This window comes from Protomyctophum bolini, assembly GCF_963924005.1.
Source record: "Protomyctophum bolini genome assembly, chromosome: 7".
NCBI classification, from domain to species: domain Eukaryota; kingdom Metazoa; phylum Chordata; class Actinopteri; order Myctophiformes; family Myctophidae; genus Protomyctophum; species Protomyctophum bolini.
In genome coordinates, this window is record NC_137868.1 from 4,077,271 (window position 1) to 4,091,132 (window position 13,862).

At 41.0% G+C, this 13,862-nt stretch overlaps 1 protein-coding gene across 1 annotated transcript in view; it reads right to left on the reverse strand.

The window, feature by feature from the left end:
- The window catches only part of LOC308317893 (uncharacterized protein), a gene marked incomplete at its 3' end in the record, with an annotated part of 40,263 nt that overhangs the window by 17,511 nt on the left and 8,890 nt on the right, over positions 1-13,862 (reverse strand). The window lies entirely within an intron of this gene.

Sequence of the window (13,862 nt, forward strand, 5' to 3'; positions counted from 1 at the left end):
TAGTTTCCTACTTCTGCATGATCGATACAGTTGATTAAATTACATTATCCAAATAATTAATGTCCAGCATTAGATCTGCCAATCTGTCTCCTTCCTGGGTGGTTTTGTAATACTAACTCGTCCCATATGAGTGTCTCTGTATTAGTATTAACACACTTGTTCCCCACAACTACTCTATGTGTATTCATTCTCCTTCTTTGACCATGGTTTAGTTGGCAGACATGGAGAGCTCATATCACCTGCCCATGTGCCCTGCAGGGCTGGGGTTTGCCATAAAAAGGGTCCCAAGGTACCACCTAAGGTTAAGGGAAGCAGGGTTGAAAGACTGATCAGAAAGCCATGATTTTTAACACACAGTCCAACTGTAGAAGATCCAAAAACAATATCACTAGTCTGTAACAGTGTGTGTAAATCGTCTGATGTCCAGCTGACCTTTAAGCCCCGACCACACCAAAGGGTCACCATGCAACTCGTCCAAACGGTTGCAAGGAGTCAACGCTAAAACCGCCTCGACCCTTTGGTACGTGGTTAGGGTTAGGGTAGTCTAGTTCTCCCATCATCACTTTAAAAAGGGTCATTTTACAACCATACTGAAATGCAATGTCATTTATCCGCATATAACAATCAGTCGTGATTAATTCCACAATTCTATTACAATAAACAATGAATTCCATCAATCATAAGCATGATCGGATTCCGATCACTTCACTATTTCATTATCAGATGTTGTACACATATAGTTTAGATAGTTTCCTACTTTTGCATGATCAATATGGTTTTCTGATTCTCGATTCAAAAAAGATTTTTTTCTCGATTCTAAAGCAGTTTTTTTAATTTTTATTAAAAACAATTAAATTGAATTTTAGCATGATCTATACTCCAGTCTTCTGGCATGAAAGCAGAGTAGGCTAAATTTAGTAAAAAGCTTGTATAATTGTAAAGGTTTTATCAACTGAATGATTTAAACACACAAAGGTTAAATCCAATGTCTCATTTATTTAGCTTGCACAAATTTGAAACAGTACAAAAGTTACAAAATCTCTTCTCACTCAATACCAGAACAATACATTAGTATTAAAACAGGTGTAAAATAAATACAATTGGCAGGCTTAGCTTAGCTGGTAGTAAATGCACTATGCAGAAACCCAGGCCATAATGCATTGCATGCACAGGTACATTTGTGCAAGAAAAAAATAAAAAATAAAAAGAGAATCGATTCTGAATCGGACGGAATTAGAATTGCGATTCTAACTCGAATTGGATATCAGTCAGAAACATCTTATCTCTGTATTTTAATAAGTTGAATGCCCTACTTCGTTATTCTATCTATGTCACACAAAGGTAGCAATAATAGCCGATCTACAAGCTCAAAACATATCACACTGTGACGCGTTTTGAGCTCGTAGATCTGCTTTTTTCTTTTTTTTTTTTGGAATCCTGAAAAGTTAAACATTTATTTAGACAAATGCATTTAGTTACACAAAAAAGAGAATACTAGTCATTAGTTATATAGACTGAAGTAATTAAAGTGAATCACGTTGGCATGTTTGTAATTGTAACCGCTGAAATCAATACTGTGGGCCACGTTGAGTGAAGGTGGGGGCCGCACGTAAGTTGCCCATGTATAGCCCACAGTATCTTAGAATGTGTTGTTTGAGAAGAAGCTTTTTACTCAAAATCTCCAACTGTCTTCTGTCCTCTATGAGTTCTCTGGTGACTTTTGAGATGACTGCTGACTCTAAACCTTTTCCCACACAGGTCACATTGGTAAGGCTTCTCTCCTGTATGAGTTCTCTGGTGATCTTTGAGAGTACTGTCTCGGCCAAAGCTTATCCCACACTGGTCACAGGTGTAGGGCTTCTGTCCCGTATGAATGCTCTGGTGTCTTCTGTGATGACTTTTTTTTCTGAACCTTTTCCCACACAGGACACATTGGTAAGGCTTCTCTCCTGTATGAGTTCTCTGGTGATCTTTGAGAGTATTGATATGTCTGAAACTTGTCCCACATTGGTAACAGGTGTAGGGTTTATCTCCTGTATGAATCATCTGGTGTAGTTTGAGACCACTGATCCGGTTGAACCTAGTCCCACATTGGTCACAGTGGTAGGGCTTCTCTCCTGTACGAGTTCTCTGGTGATCTTTGAGAGTACGGATATGTCTGAAACTTGTCCCACATTGGTAACAGGTGTAGGGTTTCTCTCCTGTATGAATTAGCTGGTGACTTTTGAGACCACTGATCTGGCTGAACCATTTACCACATTGGTCACAGTGGTAGGGTTTCTCTCCTGTATGATTTCTCCGGTGAATGTTGAGAGAACTGCTCTGGCTGAACCGTTTACCACATTGGTCACAGTGGTAGGGCTTCAGTCCTGTATGAATCCTCTTGTGAGTTTCTAGAGTACTGTTTTTGCTGAACCTAGTCCCACACTGATCACAGCCGTAGCGCTTCTCTGCTGTATCAATTCTCTGGTGATGTTTGAGATGTCTCTTTCTGCTGTAGATATGTTTGAGTTGGGCTTGAAAGACATCTGGGATGGAGAATGAGGAGAGAGAGAGAAAAAGAAACATGAATAAAATGTTTTATTACCAAGTGATAATGTTTAGGCTGATTCCTGGCCTGCCTGATGACTGATAGGTCTCACAGCCAGTTGTGATTAAAATGCATGAAATTAGGATGTTATCCACAAGTTTCCCAAGGAGCATACTGGGGGGGGAGGGGTTCATTTGGGCATCACTTCCTGTTGGCACTCATTCAGTTAATTTGAGAGATCAAATCAGTGAACAATATAAACCTGATAGAAATCAGAAAGGGTCATATTAGTCTGCCTACTTACCCCACAACATCTGCCACCAATTAGTTGCTTTATTGACACAATAAGGGCCTTTCTCTGCCCCACCCCTCTCCCATTTGTTTATATTGTGTTTAGGATCCAAGATGGCCGCATGCACCAGGAGGGGGTGGGGCGGAGGTGAGCGGGTGGCCCCTTTTGGTGTTTTAAGCCTTATGTTATATTATATATATATATATTATAGCTATTGGAAAAATAGCAGATCTGCATGCCGCGCTCTGCTATTTTTTTTTTTAATTGTGAAAATGGGGCGCAAATCTTATACACGTTTTTAACTCAAATATTTGCTTCTGGGGGGGGGGGGGATCCCTGGAAACAACATATTTTGGAGGGGGGGGGGGGGGGGGGGTCTGCGGCCAAATACAGATAACTCTGGGGGTCCTTGACGTGAAACAGGCTGAGCACCTGAGACTGACAGAAACATATGGGTTTTTCAGAAAACCTTTATGATTTTTACAAGAAATCTTTTTTTGTGTGTCCCGGTATAATATGCAGACGGAGAGGATTGACCTTTGGTGACCTTGGGGGGGGGGGGGGGGGGGTGACGCTCGTTCGATCCGCCAGGCAACGACTGGGTGGGGGGTGGTGTGGGGGGGGCAGGACATACATGCAGCAGATCGGCGCGAGGCTGCGTGTGCTCATGTCTATACAGGTGCACGCATGCACATACGAACACGCACGCGGTGCACACGCACGCACACACGCATGCAATTCAATTAAATTCAAAGGGCTTTATTGGCATGAGAAAACATACGTTTACATTGCCAAAGCAGAAAGAACAATACAACAATACAATCAAAACAAAAAAAATTGTTTTGTTTTTGCATGCACACACGCATGCACACACGCACGCACACGCTGTCATGTCCATCTCCCCTCTTCCGTGAATCAGTAGGCCTGCACATGGTCCAGGTTCGTCCTAATCGAATGCACTGCACATGCACACCACAGTGACCACACACACACACACACACCCATATTCCACAAAACTGCAGGCGCCTTGTATACACAGCCCTCTCTCTCTCTCTCTCTCTCTCTCTCTCAAACGTGCACATCTATAATTAGGTATACACTAACATCCAATGCACGTGCACGGAGTCCTGATGAAACAGCTTCGGACTAACTATGAGCACGTCCATTTGTGTACGTCTCTAAATGTTATGATGAATTGAACATGGTGGACCCTCTTGTAAACAAGTGTAATGCTTCATATGGTGTCGTCCACAGTTAACATTTTTACAGTTCAGACACACAGGCTACATTTCTGGATGAATTACAGTTAATAATAAAACACAAAGTAGCCTATATATATACTGTATAGGCCTAATCAATTAAAAAAAACATGGCTAAATCGTCTCGGCTACTAATTGGTCAACTTTCCAATGGCTTTCCAGATGTCCTTAATATAATAATAATAATAAACTTTATTTGTATAGCACCTTTCATACATAAATGTAGCGCAAAGTGCTTCACAGGGCAAAAATAGAATACAATAAAACATAAGTAGTAAAAATGATAAAACAATGGCAAAGAACAACATTGAAAGAACACATAAAATAAATAAAAATAAATAAAAACAAATAAAAACAAATAAAATAATAATAAAAACACCACATGCAGCAAATTAAAACTCAATTAAAAGCAATGTTGTGGACTTTTCTTGGTCACTAACAGAAAAGGGCACTAACAGTCTGTTATTCCAGGTTAGTCTAACCTGGAATACAGGACACAGGAATGAACAACAGAAACGTGTCGTCTCGGCAAGATCCATTAGATAATGGCGTCTTGCAGGAAATCACGTCAGTACACTGTGGTTCCCCCAGCATGTCCGTGACAGACGGACACTGCCCCCTACTGTCCATAGTGGCTATTATTCAAAACATGTATGTCACAGTATTAAACTTGTTCACACGAATCATCAGTACTATAAAAAATAAAACTAATTACACAAATGAAAATGACTCTTTTGTTGGTGCCACATAAACATAACATACGTTACATTTTCAATATAACAAATGAGAAAGAAAGTGGAAATAATCCAGGGCCAGATTAACCCCCATGAGTGCCCCTGTGCAGATCATTTTTAATGCCCCCCCCCCCCCCCCCCCCCCCCATAGCGCGGGCACGACCAACCCCGAACACATGGAACACAATAAGGTATAGGCAAATAGTACAACTTCACTGGAATACAACTGGCAACCATTACAATAAATTACATTGGTTTTCTTTTTTTTTTACCAGTAAAATGCATTTCAGAAATGTGATTCTCGCGCCCGAGCAAAGCGAGGGCGCAGATTGTTTGTTTTTTTAATGGCATTTTCTGGCCATTTCTTGGGCATTTTCCGGGCACCAAAACCATCTGGGCACTAGGGACATGTGGGCACCAGGACAACTGGGCACTAGGGACATATGGGCACTAGGGACCTGTGGGCACCGGGACATGTGGGCACCAGGACAACTGGGCACTAGGGACATGTTGGCACCTGGACAATTGGGCAGTTGTCCATGTGCCCACATGTCCCTAGTGCCCGTTTCCAGTTTGGGAAACACTGACTGTTCTATCTGCAAAAGTTTTTCAGAGGCAGATCTCACCAAGTCGCGCGCCAAAATTTTGGGGGCCCTTGGGGGACATTTTGGGGGCCTTTAAAGCAATTTCACATGAGAAATGTACCATCTGATGTTATTTATATTATTAACTTCTTCCCTCCATTAACAGTGTTTATAAACTTTTTATAAAGGGCAGTTTAGTGCGCTGGACTGTGCTGCAGCAACACTGCCTGAATTGAATTGAAATTGACTGTGGCTGGCCTGGCCTGAGCTTAGGAGAGATTGTTTTTGCTGCGCTGGTTGTGGCTGGTTGTGGCTTTTTTTTTTTTTTTAATATGCCCCCCTTGCCACATGCCCCTGTTCAGCTGCACATAGCGGCGGATGGTTAATCCGGCCCTGAAATAATCACAGGCAGTTGGAAACAGAACAGTCTTTAATTGTGATAAATAAATACGAGTGGCAGCATACCTGCTGTTTTATGAGACTTAATTTGTTCCAGATATGTGGTACATTAAAAACTAAATGTTGCTGGTTCAAAATAAACCTTAATAACCTTAAAGTAGTATAGAAGATAAATGCTATATGGCAATATTAAGAATGCCTATACAGCCAAGGCTAAACCTCCCTTGGCCAATGCAGATCATAATGTTGTTCATTTAATTCCCACATATAAGTCACTGTTTAAGAGCAGTAAACCACAGGTTAAAACTATTTATATTTAACAACGATGGCGTCGAAATGTTGAAGGGATGTTTTTGTTGCAATGACTGGAGCTATATATGAACAGAGTAGGCTATATTACATTCTGTAAAGATGTGTTGACTAAAATGACTATAGCTATATGTACCCCAATAATAAACCCCAATTCATTTCAAGGGAAATTAAAGAATGCATAGTTAAGGAACAAAGGGCATTCAAGAGCGGGGACCTTGTAACTATGAATACTTTTCAGAAGGAGATTAACCATAAAATAAGGGAGGCTAAACAGAAGGAGAAGTTTGAGGTCTACTGCTCCTCTTCTAACATGGCTCCAGCTAAGAAGGTGTTGGGACGAAAACTGGTATTATACTGTCTATGACGTAGTACCACATGTGTGCCAGTGTTACACTATGTTTATGTTCTATACTAATGTATGTGGACTCATATATTGTCACCATTGACTCTGTGTCGTCACTATATTTGGAGCAGGGCCTTATTGAGGCTCAGCTACAAGTGCATGAGTTCCAGCATGTAATATTGTGAAATAATAGGCTACGTGCTGTTCTTCATGTAGGCTACATAGGCTACGGATCTCTGCTTGTGCACGGCATCACCCTTTGTAACTGTATCAAGATGTAAATAAATATATTCACTTAGACCAAGTGCCTCCGTCTACAATCTCTGACTACTAAATTAATATTCACCCACAAAGGGCCTTTGTGTTTCCAATGAAAAGGAAAAGGCCAACGCATTAAACAACTTTTATGCAAGGTTTGAAACAGCTGACTTCTTGCGTGAACAAAATGCTGCCCTGGAGTAGTGCCCAACTGCCCATACACAGTGATCTGGGAATTACCGTGGATCAACGTGAAGTCCAGAGAATGTTTTCGCACACAGGCTTCAGGTCCAGATTGGGATATGTGGCCAGCTGCTGCATTCATGCAGTCAGGAGCTAGCGGAGGCTTGGTGCCAAAAATCACTGGACTGTTCCGTCCATCTGGAAAGACTCCATTATAATTCCTGTTCCCAAAAAGGCAGGCTGCAAGGAAAATAATGATTACCACCCAGTCGCTTTGACTTCAGTAGTCATGAAGTGTTTTGAGAAAATCATTATCAGTCTGCTGAAGACAGTGGTAGGCTGTTCTTTGGATGATTGTTAGTTTGCTTATAGGACTAACAGGGGTATAGAGGACGCAGTCTTGGCCTTGGACTATTTTCTTTTGAAACACTTCGCCAATAACAAAGCCTATGCACGCCTTCTTCTTGTAGATTTCAGCTCAGCATTTAGCACAATACATTTTTAACTAAACATACACAAAGGGTCGGTGCGAATAACACTATGTCAGAGTGCAGAACCCTGAGTACTGGAGCACCTCAGGGCTGTGTTAGCTCACCTGTACTTTTTACTCTGTAAACAAATTAGATTAGAAGTGGCAACCCGAACAATTACATTATTCAATTCTCGGATGATACTGCCATCTTAGCCCTTCTGGACAAGGATTTAGCTGACTACTTTTTAGAGGTAGGCCTACAGAGCTTTGTAAAGTGGTGTGATGACAACCACCTTATTCTTAACGTTAAAAAGACACAGGAGATGGTGTTTGACCCCAAGAATATTGGTGATCACAGGCCTGTGGTCATTCATGACTCGACCATCTCACAGGTCTCCTCATATAAATACTTGGGTATCTGTATTGACAACTCACTAACTTGGAATACACCATGTTGACAGCCTCTGTAGTAAATACAGCAAAGACTGCTCTTCCTTCAACGTCTCAGGGTTCATGGTGTTGACCAAAAATGTTCTATCGAGCAGTCTTGGAAAGCCTGGTCAGATTTGGCATCACAGTTTGGTTCGGTAATCTCTCAGTGCAACAAGAAATGGGGGAAAACAATCACACTTGTGTGAAGTGAGGGGAATCACGAATGTTGCTGTGTTTTGGATCCCTGGCATCAAAGCTACTCTGTAAAGACACACACAGTATATCTAAGTTACATTGAATTGCAATAAATGTAGCAATAATAGCAATAAATAACACATGTCAGGTTAATAGTTTTTTTATTGTGGGTAAGTATAAACAAGAAATAATACAAGGCATCAATTACAGTCCCAGAAGAACATATTTGGGCAGAGTGGCTGACCAATCGACCAAAGATTCTGTGTCCAAAAGGAGACGTTTATACACTCAAAACTGTGTTGAAAATAAACATTATGATTAGTATATATGTAACTAGCATGTAGTATGATTGTAACTTCAAAAAGCCTATAAAAAACAACAAAAATGCATCTAATAATAGCCTAAATAAGGACAAATATATAAAAATAAATCAATGTGCACAAAAAAGATGCACTGAATTATTTTATGTAGGCTAAACGATAAGGACATGTACATAGCAAAATAACCCATTTAGGACTTAAGCCAATTCTAACAATGTCTTTTAAATCCTGACATAGGTTTTCTGAAAACCTCAAAATATTTATTCAAAAATGACAAAAATGTTGCTATATACTGTACAATAACAACTACCCCAAAAGGGGTTCCCGTCCTGTAAGGTATATTTACAAAAGGGGTTCCCGTCCTTAATTGGATAAAGAACAGTCTAAATTAATTCCAGCGGACTGACTTTTGTTGGATTCATCCGATCCAATCTCGCTGAAATCTCTAAAATTGTTGCCAAAGAGACTCTCCGATATTACTAAAAATAAGAGTTCATTCAAACAATGTTAAGTTTACTTGCAATTAATCATCACATCGCCATCCTCTTAATCCAAAATCAGCATGCCCATATGTGTTTAAAACAATAATAAATCTTAATAAACAATTGCTTTAAAATACCATATGGATCATCATGATAGACACATTACACAATTACTTAGGTTTCTCTCCAGTGTGGATTCTCTTGTGTTTTTTAAGGTGTGACATTTGAGAGAAGTGTTTCCCACACTGATCACATCCATAGGGTTTCTCTCCAGTGTGGATTCTCTTGTGTTTTTGAAGGCTGGACGGATCAGAGAAGTGTTGTCCACACTGATCACATCCATAGGGTTTCTCTCCAGTGTGAATTCTCTGGTGTATTTTAAGGTTGACCATGTGAGAGAAGTGTTTCCCACACTGATCACATCCATAGGGTTTCTCTCCAGTGTGGATTCTCTTGTGTTTTTTAAGGTGTGACATTTGTGAGAAGTGTTGTCCACACTGATCACATCCATAGGGTTTCTCTCCAGTGTGGATTCTCTTGTGTTTTTGAAGGCTGGACGGATCAGAGAAGTGTTGTCCACACTGATCACATCCATAGGGTTTCTCTCCAGTGTGAATTCTCTGGTGTATTTTAAGGTTGACCATGTGAGAGAAGTGTTTCCCACACTGATCACATCCATAGGCTTTCTCTCCTGTGTGAATTCTCCGGTGTCTTTTAAGGTTTGACATTTCAGAGAAGTGTTTCCCACACTGATCACATCCATAGGGTTTCTCTCCAGTGTGGATTATCTTGTGTTTTTGAAGGCTGCCAATTTGAGAGAAGTGTTGTCCACACTGATCACATCCATAGGGTTTCTCTCCAGTGTGGATTCTCTTGTGTTTTTGAAGGTTGGACGAATGAGAGAAGTGTTGTCCACACTGATCACATCCATAGGGTTTCTCTCCAGTGTGAATTCTCTTGTGCGTTATAAGGCTGAAAATTTGAGAGAATTGTTGTCCACACTGATCACATCCATAGGGTTTTTCTCCAGTGTGAATTCTCTTGTGCCTTATAAGGCTGGACGGATCAGAGAAGTGTTGTCCACACTGATCACATCCATAGGGTTTCTCTCCAGTGTGGATTCTCTTGTGTTGTTGAAGGTGTCCCATTTGAGAGAAGAGTTGTCCACACTGATCACATCCATAGGGTTTCTCTCCAGTGTGAATTCTCTTGTGTTTTTGAAGGCTGCCCATGTGAGAGAATTGTTGTCCACACTGATCACATCCATAGGGTTTTTCTCCAGTGTGAATTCTCTTGTGTTTTTTAAGCGTGTCCATGTGAGAGAAGTGTTGTCCACACTGATCACATCCATAGGGTTTCTCCGCAGTGTGAATTCTCTTGTGTTTTTGAAGGCTGCCCATGTGAGAGAAGTGTTGTCCACACTGATCACATCCATAGGGTTTCTCTCCAGTGTGGATTCTCTTGTGTTTTTTAAGCGTGTCCATGCGAAAGAAGTGTTGTCCACACTGATCACATCCATAGGGTTTCTCCCCAGTGTGGATTCTCTGGTGTGTTTTAAGCTTGCTCATGCAAGAGAAGTGTTGTCCACACTGATCACATCCATAGGGTTTCTCTCCAGTGTGGATTCTCTTGTGTGTTTTAAGCGTGTGCATGCGAGAGAAGTGTTGTCCACACTGATCACATCCATAGGGTTTCTCCCCAGTGTGGATTCTCTGGTGTGATTTAAGCGTGTCCATGCGAGAGAAGTGTTGTCCACACTGATCACATCCATAGGGTTTCTCCCCAGTGTGGATTCTCTGGTGTGTTTTAAGCTTGCTCATGCAAGAGAAGTGTTGTCCACACTGATCACATCCATAGGGTTTCTCCCCAGTGTGGATTCTCTGGTGTGATTTAAGCTTGCTCATGCAAGAGAAGTGTTGTCCACACTGATCACATCCATAGGGTTTCTCTCCAGTGTGGATTCTCTTGTGTTTTTGAAGGCTGGACGGATCAGAGAAGTGTTGTCCACACTGATCACATCCATAGGGTTTCTCTCCAGTGTGAATTCTCTGGTGTATTTTAAGGTTGCCCATGTGAGAGAAGTGTTTCCCACACTGATCACATCCATAGGCTTTCTCTCCAGTGTGAATTCTCCGGTGTATTTTAAGGCTTGACATTACAGAGAAGTGTTTCCCACACTGATCACATCCATAGGGTTTCTCTCCAGTGTGGATTCTCTTGTGTTTTTGAAGGCTGTCCATTTGAGAGAAGTGTTGTCCACACTGATCACATCCATAGGGTTTCTCTCCAGTGTGAATTCTCTGGTGTATTTTAAGGCTGGACGAATGAGAGAAGTGTTGTCCACACTGATCACATCCATAGGGTTTCTCTCCAGTGTGGATTCTCTTGTGACTTTGAAGGTGTCCCATTTGAGAGAATTGTTGTCCACACTGATCACATCCATAGGGTTTTTCTCCAGTGTGAATTCTCTTGTGCGTTATAAGGCTGACAATTTGAGAGAAGTGTTGTCCACACTGATCACATCCATAGGGTTTCTCTCCAGTGTGGATTCTCTTGTGTTGTTGAAGGTGTCCCATTTGAGAGAAGAGTTGTCCACACTGATCACATCCATAGGGTTTCTCTCCAGTGTGAATTCTCTTGTGTATTTGAAGGCTGCGCATGTGAGAGAAGTGTTGTCCACACTGATCACATCCATAGGGTTTTTCTCCAGTGTGAACTCTCTTGTGTTTTTGAAAGCTGGACGAATCAGAGAAGTGTTGTCCACACTGATCACATCCATAGGGTTTCTCTCCAGTGTGGATTCTCTTATGTTGTTGAAGGCTGGACGAATAAGGGAAGTGTTGTCCACACTGATCACATCCATAGGGTTTCTCCCCAGTGTGGATTCTCTGGTGTGTTTTAAGCTTGCTCATGCAAGAGAAGTGTTTCCCACACTGATCACATCCACAGGGTTTTTCCCCAGTGAAAATGATCTGGTTCATTTTAAGGTTGTTCATGTGAGAGAAGTGTTGTCCATTCACATCCAACACTGAATTGGAATCAGGCAAAGGAAATATTGTTTAGAGGTAGGCACTACTTCATAGACTTAAAATAGCGAAACTAGTTAATTATCACAATTAATATGTGTACCAGATATTTACAATCTACATTGTTGTGCATTTTAGAAAAATATACAAAAACAAGGTTGTCTTTTAAATCAATGCTAATATTAAATCAAAACAAATGCAAATGACTAGATAGAAAACACCCTTATGACATGCTGTAGCCTATATACCCATATAGAGCGTCGCAGTCCCTCCCCCTTTCAGAACAACGAGTGGCCCAGGAAATTAATCGCAATGCATTTTCCCCATAGGCTTTTCTTAAAGTATTTATTTAAAGACGGTTACGCCGCGGACAAAGCCAAGAAAAACAAAACAAATAGTGTTGTCAACTGTCTTCTTTCCAATGACTTGATCGGCCCAAAATATTGTGTTCATTGTCATGATTTGTCACGATCCGAGTTGGCTTTGTCCGCGGCGTAACATTCTTTAAATAAATACTTTAAGAAAAGCCTATGGGAAAAATGCATTGCGATTCATTTCCTGGGCCACTCGTCGTCCCTTCTGGGAGGGACTGCGACGCTCTATAGACAAAGTAAGTAACTTACAGAGGTCTTGGTGATCATTGGGTCCTCCCTGTTGAGCAGAATTGGTCCTGGTGTCAAGAGAGTTCATCTTCACCTGAAGCCTGGAGTCTACAGTTGGAAGTGGTCAGAAATGGTTGATATCCTGGAAGAGTTGTGGAGAACTGACAACTACAAACTCTTCTTATACTAGAGAGCCTGAGTTGGAAACATTAACTGCTTGGCATTGATTGGCCAAAGAGGAGAACAATAGAACCATCTAACCACCAATCACAACGGAACAAACTGCTGCATGTGCGCCACCCCTCTCTAGCTCCTCCCCCAGGTCATGTTCTATGCAACATGCTAGAGATTAACTGCTAACTGTGAGATTTCTTTGTACGATTCATGTTTAATTAATCTAACTATATCCAAATTATGATACATTGACGTATGGACATAAGTACATCTATTAGTATGTGAATGTGACTAAAGTCAAAGCAGAAGTGAGCATAAATCTAAAAGAACAGAATCAAAGCATATCAAAAACGTGATTATTATCACAATTATTTGATAGTAAATTTCAACAAGGCAATTCAATATAAATGTTACAGGTCCCAGGTTTGGGTACCCGGAGGTGCAGTTTACAGATCACCCTGGAATACAGGATACAGGAATGAACAGAAACATGTCGTCTCTTTGGCCAGATCCATTAGATCATTTATTTGCTCACAAACTGTTTTCTGTCTTTCTTTCTTTTCTATTTTTCCATTGTATTTTCAATGTTCATATTTTGTCTTTTCAACAATAATCATACAATATAACATTCATGTTGTCATTGCAATACATTCCACAACACCATTCTTATTATACAGCATAACCCATATTTTCTCTTCACATCTCTTTTTACTTTACAGTATAATACTATATACACTTAAATACCATTCGGTCACTGCATTGTTATGGCAAGGCACATGTGTGTGGCTATAGCTGCACTGCTAAAGTGCTAGCAGAAAGTAGACAGTACTAGGCCTAGAGCTAACTGACACTGAACTGGGCTAGCCCAAACGTTTAGACTCTCGTAGAGGGTTTTTTTTCGATTCTGATGAATCTCTCTACGAGTCTAAACGCGGGGACCCCCAAATATGGTCTCGGGAGCAACGTTTGTGCCTCAAAATCACCCTTACCTTGTACAAATGCTAAATCTAAGCGCTTATTATTTTGCCCCACTTGTCTAGTGGGTATGCGTCAAACAATTACACTCCGTACGGCCGTATAGTTTTCAATAAAAAGGTATTTTGATCCACTCTGACGGCCATCTTGGTTTTCTCTCCATTGTAAATGCGCAACAGAAGCCTGGCCGCTAGGGGCGCGGCCAATGTTATGTAGATCAAAAAACCTTTTTTTATTGAAAACTATACGGCCGTACGGAGTGTAATTGTTTGACGCATACCCACCCACCG